The sequence below is a fragment of the Passer domesticus genome, chromosome 7 (genome assembly GCF_036417665.1).
Source record: "Passer domesticus isolate bPasDom1 chromosome 7, bPasDom1.hap1, whole genome shotgun sequence".
NCBI classification, from domain to species: domain Eukaryota; kingdom Metazoa; phylum Chordata; class Aves; order Passeriformes; family Passeridae; genus Passer; species Passer domesticus.
In genome coordinates this window covers 47,803,656-47,814,528 of record NC_087480.1, presented here as the reverse complement: position 1 = coordinate 47,814,528, position 10,873 = coordinate 47,803,656, and the positions used below count along the sequence as shown (strand labels likewise).

The window sequence follows — 10,873 nt, the reverse complement described above, 5'->3', positions numbered from 1 at the left end:
AGGCTCAATTTTTTTTCTACTATTAAGAAGCATAAGTGTTCTGGGTGTGGATTTTAATACTTGGGTACACATACAAAATTAAGCATATGTCCTCTTCCTTTTTTTCCTCCTGATAGCCATGATTTAGACTTGTCAAAACATTTTCTTAAATTTTCCTGTTCTCTTTTTAACACACTCCCAATCAACAGGACACTTAAATGTCTCCTAAATATTTATGGACTTCAAAGTCACTGAAATGCTCTGTGATTCTCTTACTGTTATTATTTTATTGCCAGCAGATTGAGGCAATGAGAGGTGAAGTGTCTTGGTAAGTAATGGTTTTTTTTTTCCAATTTCATTGTCCAATCCTCCTGTTGCTCTCTGATGTTTCTTCCTCTTTGTCTTCTTTCCAACATTTCTGCCTCACTTACTAGTCCCATTCTCACTGTCTCCTATCTATCTTTCAACCATCTTTCTCCATTTATTCTTCTCCAACAATTGCACTGAAGAGAGCCCATGATAGAAATTATTTTTACTTTGGCAGCCACTTTTTACTTTTATCTTTTCCCTGAATGTCTGGGATGGGTCCAGGCAGCTCTCCCCACTTTCATCATCTCTTTACATCCCTCGTGACCCTGAGCTCTCGTCAGCAATCTGATGTCTGCCATGAGAGCACCTCCCATTATCCAAAGCCACAATCAGACTAGGGTGTTGTAACACTGTGTGCTGCTTTCCTTACTTACCACGCTTGCTCTGCTGCTTTCTAGGAACTGCACACCTGTGCCAGGTTTTTCTCACAGAATAATAATGACAGCACTGTCGCCTTTTGCACGTCTCTCCTCCTGGCTCCTGTGCCCATCTTCCTCTCCTGAGCTTTGTGGTTCAGTCTCCTGGCTGGTGCAGTTTAGCCAGGATATGGGAGACTTGTATTTAGGTTCTGCCTGAGGCAATTTGAACTTGAATCTCTTGCCCCCTGAATTTGCACCCTACCCAAGAGATTATCAACTCTTCTGTAAGGAGGGTGACCTGAGTCCTTCCTTTGAGTGGGAAAGCTGGAGCTTGACTTTTCAGTCTTGTACTGGAGACACTCACCTGGGCGGGGAAACCACGTCTGCCAGGGCCTGCCCCAGTCAATACTTAAATCCTGGGATGGAGGTATTCCCTGCAAGACAGTAGCAAACCCCAGGTTTCTTGCTCTCAGTAGTGCTTTGACAACAACCACACAGAACAATCAATTTAATCCATTTAATTATTCCATATGAGCTGGAACAGCTCCAACAGGATGGACTGGAGAAGGACCCTGCTCAACAAGATCCTTTTAGAACTGTGCTGAGCTCACTTGGCTGCCGTGGGTCAGTTCCCTCATGGCCCAGAGCAGCCATGGAGCTGCCTCAGCACCACTGATCTGACACGGGACTGGGCGGTGAGGACGTGTGGAGACTGGAGGGGAGGGAAGGGAAGTGTGCTCCCGCACTCTGTTAGCCATGGTGGCAGGTTTGTAGCTGTAGCTGAAACACACATCTGCCAGAGCTGCCTCAGTTACCATGCTGGACAGGAGTGGCAGCAAATATGTGGTGGAGGGAAAAGAATTCCATTAAAAGACAGGGCAGCACGCTGGAGCATTACAAGGCAAATTGCTTTTAAAGGTGGAAATACAATAAAAATAGACTAAAGAGTCTTAAAATACAAAATCAATGCCAAAACACAGAAAGCCAGAATGACTTCCAGAACTCAGCTATAGGCAGTTGTCCCCCAATATAAGCCAGATACTGTCAGTGTGTGGGAGACATCCAGGAATTTTCTCTCCTACAAAAATATTAGGGACATTGTATGTTTTAACTGTAATGGAAAACTAGAGCTGTAGTGCTCAGTTCCAAAGAAGAACACTAACCATTAGAAGTGATGTGCTGCAGGGTGTGTGTGTGTGTGTGTGTGTGTGGCTGCTCCTTTTCTCCTCGAGATTCTATAGCTTCCTTCATTCTTCGCTTCTCTCATATTACAGAAAGAAGGTAATTTTTCCTGGCCATTTACTAAAGCTCATTAAAGACTGAAGAGAACAAACAATGCTATTCCTTAGAGACTACCATTCAAAGTCATTCTACAATTCTCTGTTCTAATACTTGAGACAAATTAATTATTCCTTAGTGAAAAGTGTATAATTCCTATTCTTCATTTTTGGGGTGGGGAGTGGGGAATAATAATAGGAAGTTTATATCTGAGTCAAAAGCTGTCTGAGCTGAAGGGAAATGAGAAAAAATGTGTGTTCCAAGAAGAGTAAAAGCAATTACTCTAATAATAATTCTAGGGATATTAATGTCTTTTTAAAGTAAATTGCTTTCAAATAAACACCAAAGTTGAAGGCATAGGAAAGGCTGGTTTATTTATTAATCATTCCAAAAGTGCATTTTTCTAAATGAACAAGTGCATGAGCAACTTCGCTGGCACATATTAAATTTAGTTAAACGGCAACTTGTAAATATCTAAAAACTTCTGTAACCAGAGACTAATTTGTTTAACGTGTTGAAAATGTTCTGTGGATGTGAGGAGCTACATATTAAACTTCAAAGCAAAATGCTCCAGAGATTACACCATCCTAAAGACTGCATATTGGAAAGGCCTTTATACATTAAACATAAAGGACTTTTAATTCTCTTCTATTTTGAATACTTGTCAATCTGTGTGACTCATGCTTAAGATTGTAAACTATCATTTTAAGGTGTGATGTCCAAGTTGAGACCTGGACCATGATTTGCAAGGGGCTGGCTTTTCTCTTTCATCTCTATTAATTAATCCTGTTTCAGTTTGCCCAGCGTACACTTCTGTTGACATCACCTTTTCCATATACTTTAAAGAGTCCCCAGAGAGATCTACTGCAGAACAAAAACTGGACAGAGAATACATTTGGAAACCATTTTATTTCTCAATTACCAACCAAAACGTATGGAAAAGATTTACACTCTATCTGATTTACACAATAATTATACTTTGAAAGCTTAGAAATAAATGGCTTGATCCCTGAAATCATTAGTTACTATACCAAATGTAATTGGTGTAAACTAATGAGTTTACTGGATGGCTGACCCTTAATTACTGATTATAGTTAAACTCTAGCCAATCAAATTTTCGTTTACTTATAAAAGTACAGTGTAGTATTAACAAGCATTACATTTCCAAGCAAGCAGCTTTATGATTAGTTGTAGCACACAACTCAAGCCTGTTCAGGGCTATCAAAAGCAGCTTTTTAATAACAGTGCACTAAGCAACCATCATTCTCTTACCTCAGCTTCTATCAGACAAACAGAAAGGAACCACATAATTAATCATCTCATGCAATAGAAATAAAGCATCTGGGCCAGATCCAGGTGGGATATACACAGTCTCCTTAGTTCAAAGAGCTGCAAGAGGCTGGGGATCTGCCTTAGGACAGGATAACTGACATGGGGAATTCTGGCTCTCTTGGGGGAGCAGTATGGGGTATGGAAATGAAATACTGATTGATTGGGTACAGTCCCATGTGATGTGGAGAAACCTATCAACAAAATACGTTTAATAATTCCTTAAATTGAGGAGGATTTCTTGGGCAGATTCAGTACGTGGTGATAGGACATATGATTTCTGTACTGGCAGTCCCAAAAATCCAGAAGTCACGATTCCCCACTGTTTATTAAATCAAATGGAGAATATTTTTTTAAAATAGAATACTAAATGGAAATGAATTATTTTCATTTGTCTCTGGTTGATCTTTAAGAACTAATGTTTTGCCTAACCAGGAAGACTCAAAATTCCTACTAAAAAAGTTGAAAGCAGGTTTCTATTTAGACCACGATTCCAGAGTTGGAACTTTAAACAGGTACACCAAATATTGTAATAAAATCATAAGACTTTACAATGCTTACAGTCACATCCTTGAAGGTACTTAGGTAAATTACTCCAGTGATTTAAGGATGTGGAAATTCTCCATCTCTGAGATCATTCCTGTGAATCCTAAACTTCAGATAGGAGATTGATAGCAGAAGTCACAAGCAGAAAATCAGGCACTATGGAGATTTAGTTGGAAGAATATGTGTTTGCTGGAGCTCTGCACTGTGTGATGACCCAACAGACTTCACAGCTACAAGGGTTAATTCTGTCACGATTGCAGATCTCTCCTATTTCTATTTTTCTCTATGAACCTTACCTGATGGCCCTTTGGAACAAGTACTGTAACACTTGCCCAGTTGTTAGTATAACCATTTTCTTAAAACTCAAAAACTTAAGACTGAAGTAGTTCTCAGAATATCTGCACATGGTTTAAAGTGAAATTTTTGTATTTACTGAAGTGCTGTTTGTGAGATGTGTCTGGGGTCAAGAAAAGGTTAAAGTTGTTTACTGCCTTCAAGCTCTGGTCTTAGAAGTTAATTCAGAACTGTGCTTTGAGCAGCTACAGAGAGCAGTAAGTCCTTGCAGCAGTGAATTGCTGGTTTGATGTCAAGGTCCGTGGGCCTTAATCATAAAATTAGTTTGTTTCTTAAGGAAACCCTAGCAGGGACTTTAGGGTTATATAAAGTCATTATACTGTTTTACAACACAACTTTAAAGATGCTTCAGAATGATCAGAGATTGTAGGAAGGGATCATGTTTTTTCTTATTTGTGGAATATCCTCAAGCTGTCATAGCTACAGCACTGCCACTTGGAATAGCTGCTCCACAGTTCAAAAGAAAAGACAAAGGATTTGCTGAAGCCTAAGTCAGGCAATTAGGGCATATCTGTCCAGAGGAAGCTCATTGCATTGAATGGATTCCATGTACTTCCTGACAACTGACTCCAGTTTTGTAGGAGCTGTATATTTGGGGCAATCAAGGTGTTTTATTACAATTCCACAAGAGCAGATAGAGGGCCTATGAAGCTCTACGAGCTCTGCTTTTCACAGTTCTCTCTTGGAGAATTCAGGGGTGAGTAATTTTGAAAGTCATGGAAAAGGAAGAAGGCAAATTTTCCAGAACCTCGAGATCCTGTGAATGCAAAGACAAAGGAAACACTAGACTACACAAAAACTTTCCTGTCCACCCTCTGCACTGGTAAGAACAATCCTGCCATTTCTGGTTTGCTGACACTGAGATAACACCCTGCAATGCAGAGGGGAGACAAGGAACCATTGATTTAGGAGGAGGGGAACACATTGTAGACAGGTTCCCTCTCCCCAGCCTAGCATTCCGCGGGCTTCTGGAATGACTGGTGGAACAAGCACCGAAGGGCCCCACTTTCCTCCTGTTCTGAGAACCCTGTATAACTCTTTCTGTGAAAGAAAGCATCAAGCCCCATCTTGTTCACAGAAATACAACATATTTGAAAGCCGTAGTTAATGGATAAACTGTTTTCTGATTGGATGAGCCACACAATAAATCTCTTCCCAAGCCAAGTGCAATGCAGCTTATTCAGTTACAGTGAAATGAGCCACTGTCACTTTGCTGCACTTGCATACATCAGGCAAAATGCTTCCATCTTCATCAGTCTCTCAGTGAAATAGAAATAAAACAATTTTAACAGAATGGTGTCACTGGATCTGTGGCACCTGCTTTAAAAATAAATCTCTTAGCTTTGTCTTCACTATTACTTTCAATAAATGTCCTAGCATTGCCACAGCATTTATCTAGCAGCAGGAAACCATTATCCTATGACAACAATCTATTCCATTAACATTAGCTCTTAATTGTAAGATTGTTTATAAGACAGCAAAAGCTACTGAATCATACTAGAATGATAAAAAGAGTTATGGTCATGGAGTATAGTAGTCCCTCCAGTTATGAAAAATAACCTAAGAGTAGAAAGCTATATTTTTATATTAAAAAATAATGTAATATTCTTACACAATATAATATTTTTCAATAATGGATTACATCAGGAAGGTAGCTATTAAAGAGTTAATGTTAAAAACTGTTACTAAGAAACTCTTTCTTTGATAATGGTATGGCTGAAAAACTAAATAGAAAGCTTAGAAACTCTTCCTCTTGCTTTTAGCAATGCTGCACCGAGCCAGAGAAATCTTAATAACAGAAACACATTTGTCTGGTGGAGTGAACAGAAGAAATGTTGCAGAATTGAGATAGAAGAACCTCACTGCAGACTAGAAGGAGAACTGTCATTCTGATTGTTTGTCATTATTGTTTCATGTCCAGTTAAGTGAACTTAAAGTGACAGTTGTGTCATAACTGCTGGCATCTATGTAAATTTCAAATCAAATACGATAGAGGCATTTCTGCCAGACAGAAGTCACCAGGCTGCTCTTCCTCTTCATTTCTGTAACCCTCCATTTTCTCATGCCATTGCTGGTAGCCCTTAAACTAAAAAGACAGCTTCAACAGGGGATCTCTGTGATGTGTGTGTTTCAGTGCTCAGCCCGTACTTTGCTTTCTCTCAGCTTTTTGAAACAAGGCCCACTGTCAAATTTCCACCAGAAACAGTCACTACAAGCATCTAGATGGATTAGCTAAACTGTGCCTTCCCATTAATGTTGTATCCTACAACAAGACCCTATGAAGTTCTAGGCTGAGCATGTCCCCCGAGGACCACAGAGAAAACAGCTCGAGCAGATGTTCCTCCATTGGTTCACTGCAGCCCGAGCCAGATGTCTTCTCTGTGGATAGGAGCAAAATAGGCAGAAAACATTGGTCATGGACCTTTCTCTACATTACAGCACTGTTCAGAGATCATGGGAACTTCATAAAGATATCAGACGTACTCCTCCATTGCAGTGAGCTACATGTAAATAATTAATTTCCTGGATACACTCAGACAGATATTCTAATTACACAGGATTTGTGACTGGACACACATCTTTGAAAATAATTTCAATGCAATTATAAAGGTATTTTGTGTGGACAACACCATGAAAAAATATTAAACGTGCTATTTATTCATTCGGGGATAATATACTATTTTTTTCTGCATATTTAAAGTTACTTGGCTAATTAATTAGATAATACAGGCTAGAGTTAAGTTTTCATTTTTCATTGCAACACATTGCATAAATGATAGTGTTATAAACATGTACCTCTGCATTAGGTAAGTGCATTTTGGTCAGCTGATTGAGTCAGATTTTTATTTTTGTAATTCCTTTTCAGTTGATCTTTCTTGTACTGCAAATTTAAAGGAGCTTGGTGACTACTTTTACCTATAATTTGGGCCTTCCAAACAGCACCAAATTGTGCTGTCCCACCCTTCCATTTGTTATGGTGACTAGTGAAGAGAGGCAACATATTAATGCCAGTCCTGTAAAAGTATCTGTGAAGAAAACATTTTTTTACCCCAAAGGGTAAGTTCTATATGAGTTTATATTAGGTATTTGTCAAAGGACTTTTTTCCCTGTTAAAGATGGAGACATATGAATCATAAAAATATTCATATTTGAGACAAAATACTACAGATATGTCACCACAAAAATCAATTGTCAGTGTATGTTTAAGAGAAGCAAATCAATGTTAACTGATTTGCCTAAAAATGCCTATAGACTGTGGAATGTAAAGCCCTCTTTCAAAATTCACATAGTATTTCCAATTTTTTTTTTATGTCGTGAACTTGTTATTACATACAATTACATTCTAGAGGCCTTTTGAGAGTTTTAATTTTAAACAAAAATGGTATGTAATTTCAAAGTCTGATATCTTGCCTGTAGTCACAGAGCCCACTTGCAGGACTTGCTGCTACTGATGGCTTGTGGTAATGTATCAATTTCTCCTGACAGAAATGTGCACAGGACAAATTGGTGAATGTAATTTCAGCCATATGACGTCATTACAAATACAGCCTTAGCTCTTCCAAAAGTGGACTTTATTGTTAATATAAATACATATCTGTAATTACTGACATTTATATTATTTGGCTCCTGTCCTAAGATACAGATACAGTGATGATAAAAGGGTCTTGCAAGCCCTTACCTAAGCAAACTGTGCTTACTAATTACCTCCCATGGTTCTGGGTTCCTGTAAATAAACTTACTCATATATTTATAAGCAAGTCAAAATCTATACACATATTTCTAAATGTAACTTATCTTACTCTTTTGGGCAAACAGTACTGTCTACTGCTTAGAAGAGAATGCTAAGAGTGAAGCCATCCAGGATTCTTCCCAGCTTCTGCCAGGATGTGATTCTGCCATATCACTGGATATCCGACTTAAATACTTTATCCAGTCCCATTTTTAAATTGATTGAGGCCTGAACCAGAAGATGCTATGTGAGTAAAAGGATGCATTACTTTAAAGTAAGGAATGGCTGTTGATTTTTCATCACTGTTTCTGGACAGACTGGGGTCAGAGGGTTTGTTTCAGAATTTTGTTTGTTCAAAAGGTGTAGCTTGCAAGACACATGGATTAGCACAGTGCCACATGGAAGATCTCAAAGCAGCAGCCTCAACATTTCTCCTTAATGAGATAAGGAAAAGCAAGTCCCTCAGGTATGCACTCTTCAGGGAGAGAACCTAGAGGTCCCATAGGAATGCAGTATTCAGGGAGGGAACCAAGACTCTTTCCCTGAATGGAGACATAACTCTGATGAATTCTGGACTACCTGGTATCTTAGGGGCACATCTTGGTTTAAGAATTATATGGATCTCAGGCTGTAACATTTTCCAGACATTCAGATTGCAACTACTAAGCCAGCAATTTTATGCTTTCCCTTCCCCGACTCCAACAGTACCGCAGTATAAGCAGCCAGATTTTCTTCTGCATTGTGTTTTTTATCCATTCAGCCAAAATTAACAGTCTTCTAGGATAACGTATGCCAAGTGAATTTAAATCTTGTGGACTCAAATCGACCTAAAGTTGATGGATACATTCATGCCTACTGCTGAAATCTACCAATTACACAGAACTATGTTAACTTACCATAGAAACATCTCATCTAATAGCACAGATGATGTTGAACTAACTAATTACATTATGGCACATAGACAATGAAAAACATAACGAAGATGACAGCACAGCAACAGCAGATGCTGCACAAAAGAAAAATTAGAAAAATATTGCTCTGCAAAATGCTCTCAGTTAAGGTTTCCTCTGTTAAAATTAATCACAAAAATTAGTGATGATCAGATTTCAGAAAAAGATATGAACATTGTAATGCAATTTGGAAGACATCATTAAGCCATTTAAAACTCTGCTCCTTGTGAAGGTAATTCCTGTTTTTTGTATCGCTCTCATTTTTAAGACTAGTAAACATTTTAGTGCCTATGGCAGAGTTTCTTGGTAGAATATCTTTTCCAATAAGGAGAGGTCCTAATGGCTCTCCCAGAGTCTGAATTTGGTAGCTTCCAGCCATTACAGGCTAAGATAATTAGACAATGTAGATTTTATTTGAGCTTGGCATTTGCTCTGTTCTTGTGCTCTTAACTGTCAGAGAGCTAAAATATCAGTGATTGTTGATTATCTGTAGCATGCCTTGTTGCTTTATATATTTTAAATTGTACCAGATCCTACATAACAAATCTAAAACTGCTGAGTATGTTTAAATGTAATATGTACATGGAGATTACATCCAGATGATATATTTCATAGACCTATGCTAAAAAAAATTTAACCATAACACTGGTCCTCTCCCCTTTCCCTGTGGAAGCTTTCCATGAGCTCCCAAGTCTGCTTTAAGCAGACTTTGGACATATCCCAGTCTATGGAGAAACACAGAAATAGAATTTTCTCCCGTGTTTAAATCATACCTGTGGTGCCATTCAGATGTCGATATTTTATTTTCTATATATTTAGAAGCAAAATGTATCTTCGCTATCCTACGCTTTCCCAAGTACATTTCTCCCAGGCAGACGATTTTCCTTTCAATGCTAAACGATTGCTGGGCACAGGGTTCCGTGCCCGGCCCAGGCCGGGGCTGCAGGGCTGCGGGAGCCCCACAGGTGGCGGTGTGGATAAAGCACACCTGGGCTGCGCCTGCCGGAGCGGGCTGGGCTCACGGCCAGCCTGTCCCCGGGCGGGCGGCATTCCTGCGCCGGGCGCTTACGCGTCAGGAAGCGCTCCCGGGAAGAGTTCCGTGTACCTGTGCGGGGCACCGCGTCTGCGTTAGCCGCCGGCAGGGGCAGGTTTAGAATGTTTTGCTGTCTCGGACACGGGGGGCGCGCACGGAGCTCGCAGCTCGGTCACGCTGCCACCGCCGCGTACCGGGCACGGCAGCGCACGTGCCCTGCCCTGCCCGGGCTCGTGTCGAGCGGGCCCGAGCGCTGCTGCCGTCCGGCCAGCGCTGCATTGGCTGCGGCTTACGTCAGCGGTCTGGAATCGAGAAACTCCTGCTAGGAAGTTTTTCTGTCCTTCAACAGATCCCGGCAATGTGCCGCGGAGGGGGCTCCGCCGCTCGCGCGGCCGCGGGGTGGCAGGGGCCGGGCGGGCCCCGTGCCGGGCACCGCGGAGCTGCGCCGGGACACTTGGTTATTCCGGGGTGTGCTCCAGGGATTCGCGGCTGTGCTTATCCTGTGTGCTGCACTTAGGCCTCACAGGCGTGCAGTTAATACCTAGTGGGTTTTTCACAGTTTTAAGCGTCCCCACTAAACATTACTTCTTCCGATTTGCCGTCATCCCCGGGCTTGTCCCTCAGAAATGCAGCTGCCTGCTCTGCTGACGAGCTGTGCCGCCAACTGCGGCTGCTTAACCCACCGAGACCTCCACCGGGGCGGCCACCGCGGGCCGTGCCCGCCTGAGTCCCGCAGCGGAGCTCCCGCGGGGAACGTGTGACAGTCGGCGGCTCGACGCGGCCCCACCGCTCGCAGGGCGAGCCGGGCACGGCCCGTCGCCGCCTCCCCCCGCCCCAGCGCGGGATCCCAGGACGGGGTGCGGGCACCGGGGCGGACGCGGCAGCGGGGGGCGCCACGAAGGCGGCAAGCAGCAGCGGCGGCTGCGGCCGCGCCTCCCCTCGGCGC

At 41.7% G+C, this 10,873-nt stretch overlaps 1 long non-coding RNA gene across 1 annotated transcript; it reads right to left on the bottom strand.

Annotated features, from left to right (window-relative positions):
* Positions 1–4,039: 4,039 nt before the first annotated feature.
* LOC135305117 (uncharacterized) lies at positions 4,040–10,772 on the bottom strand. Its single transcript, XR_010366409.1, has 2 exons — positions 9,668–10,772; positions 4,040–6,593 (listed from the first exon to the last, which is right to left on the bottom strand). It is a non-coding gene; the product is annotated as an uncharacterized LOC135305117 (long non-coding RNA).
* Between the last annotated feature and the right edge of the window lie 101 nt (positions 10,773–10,873).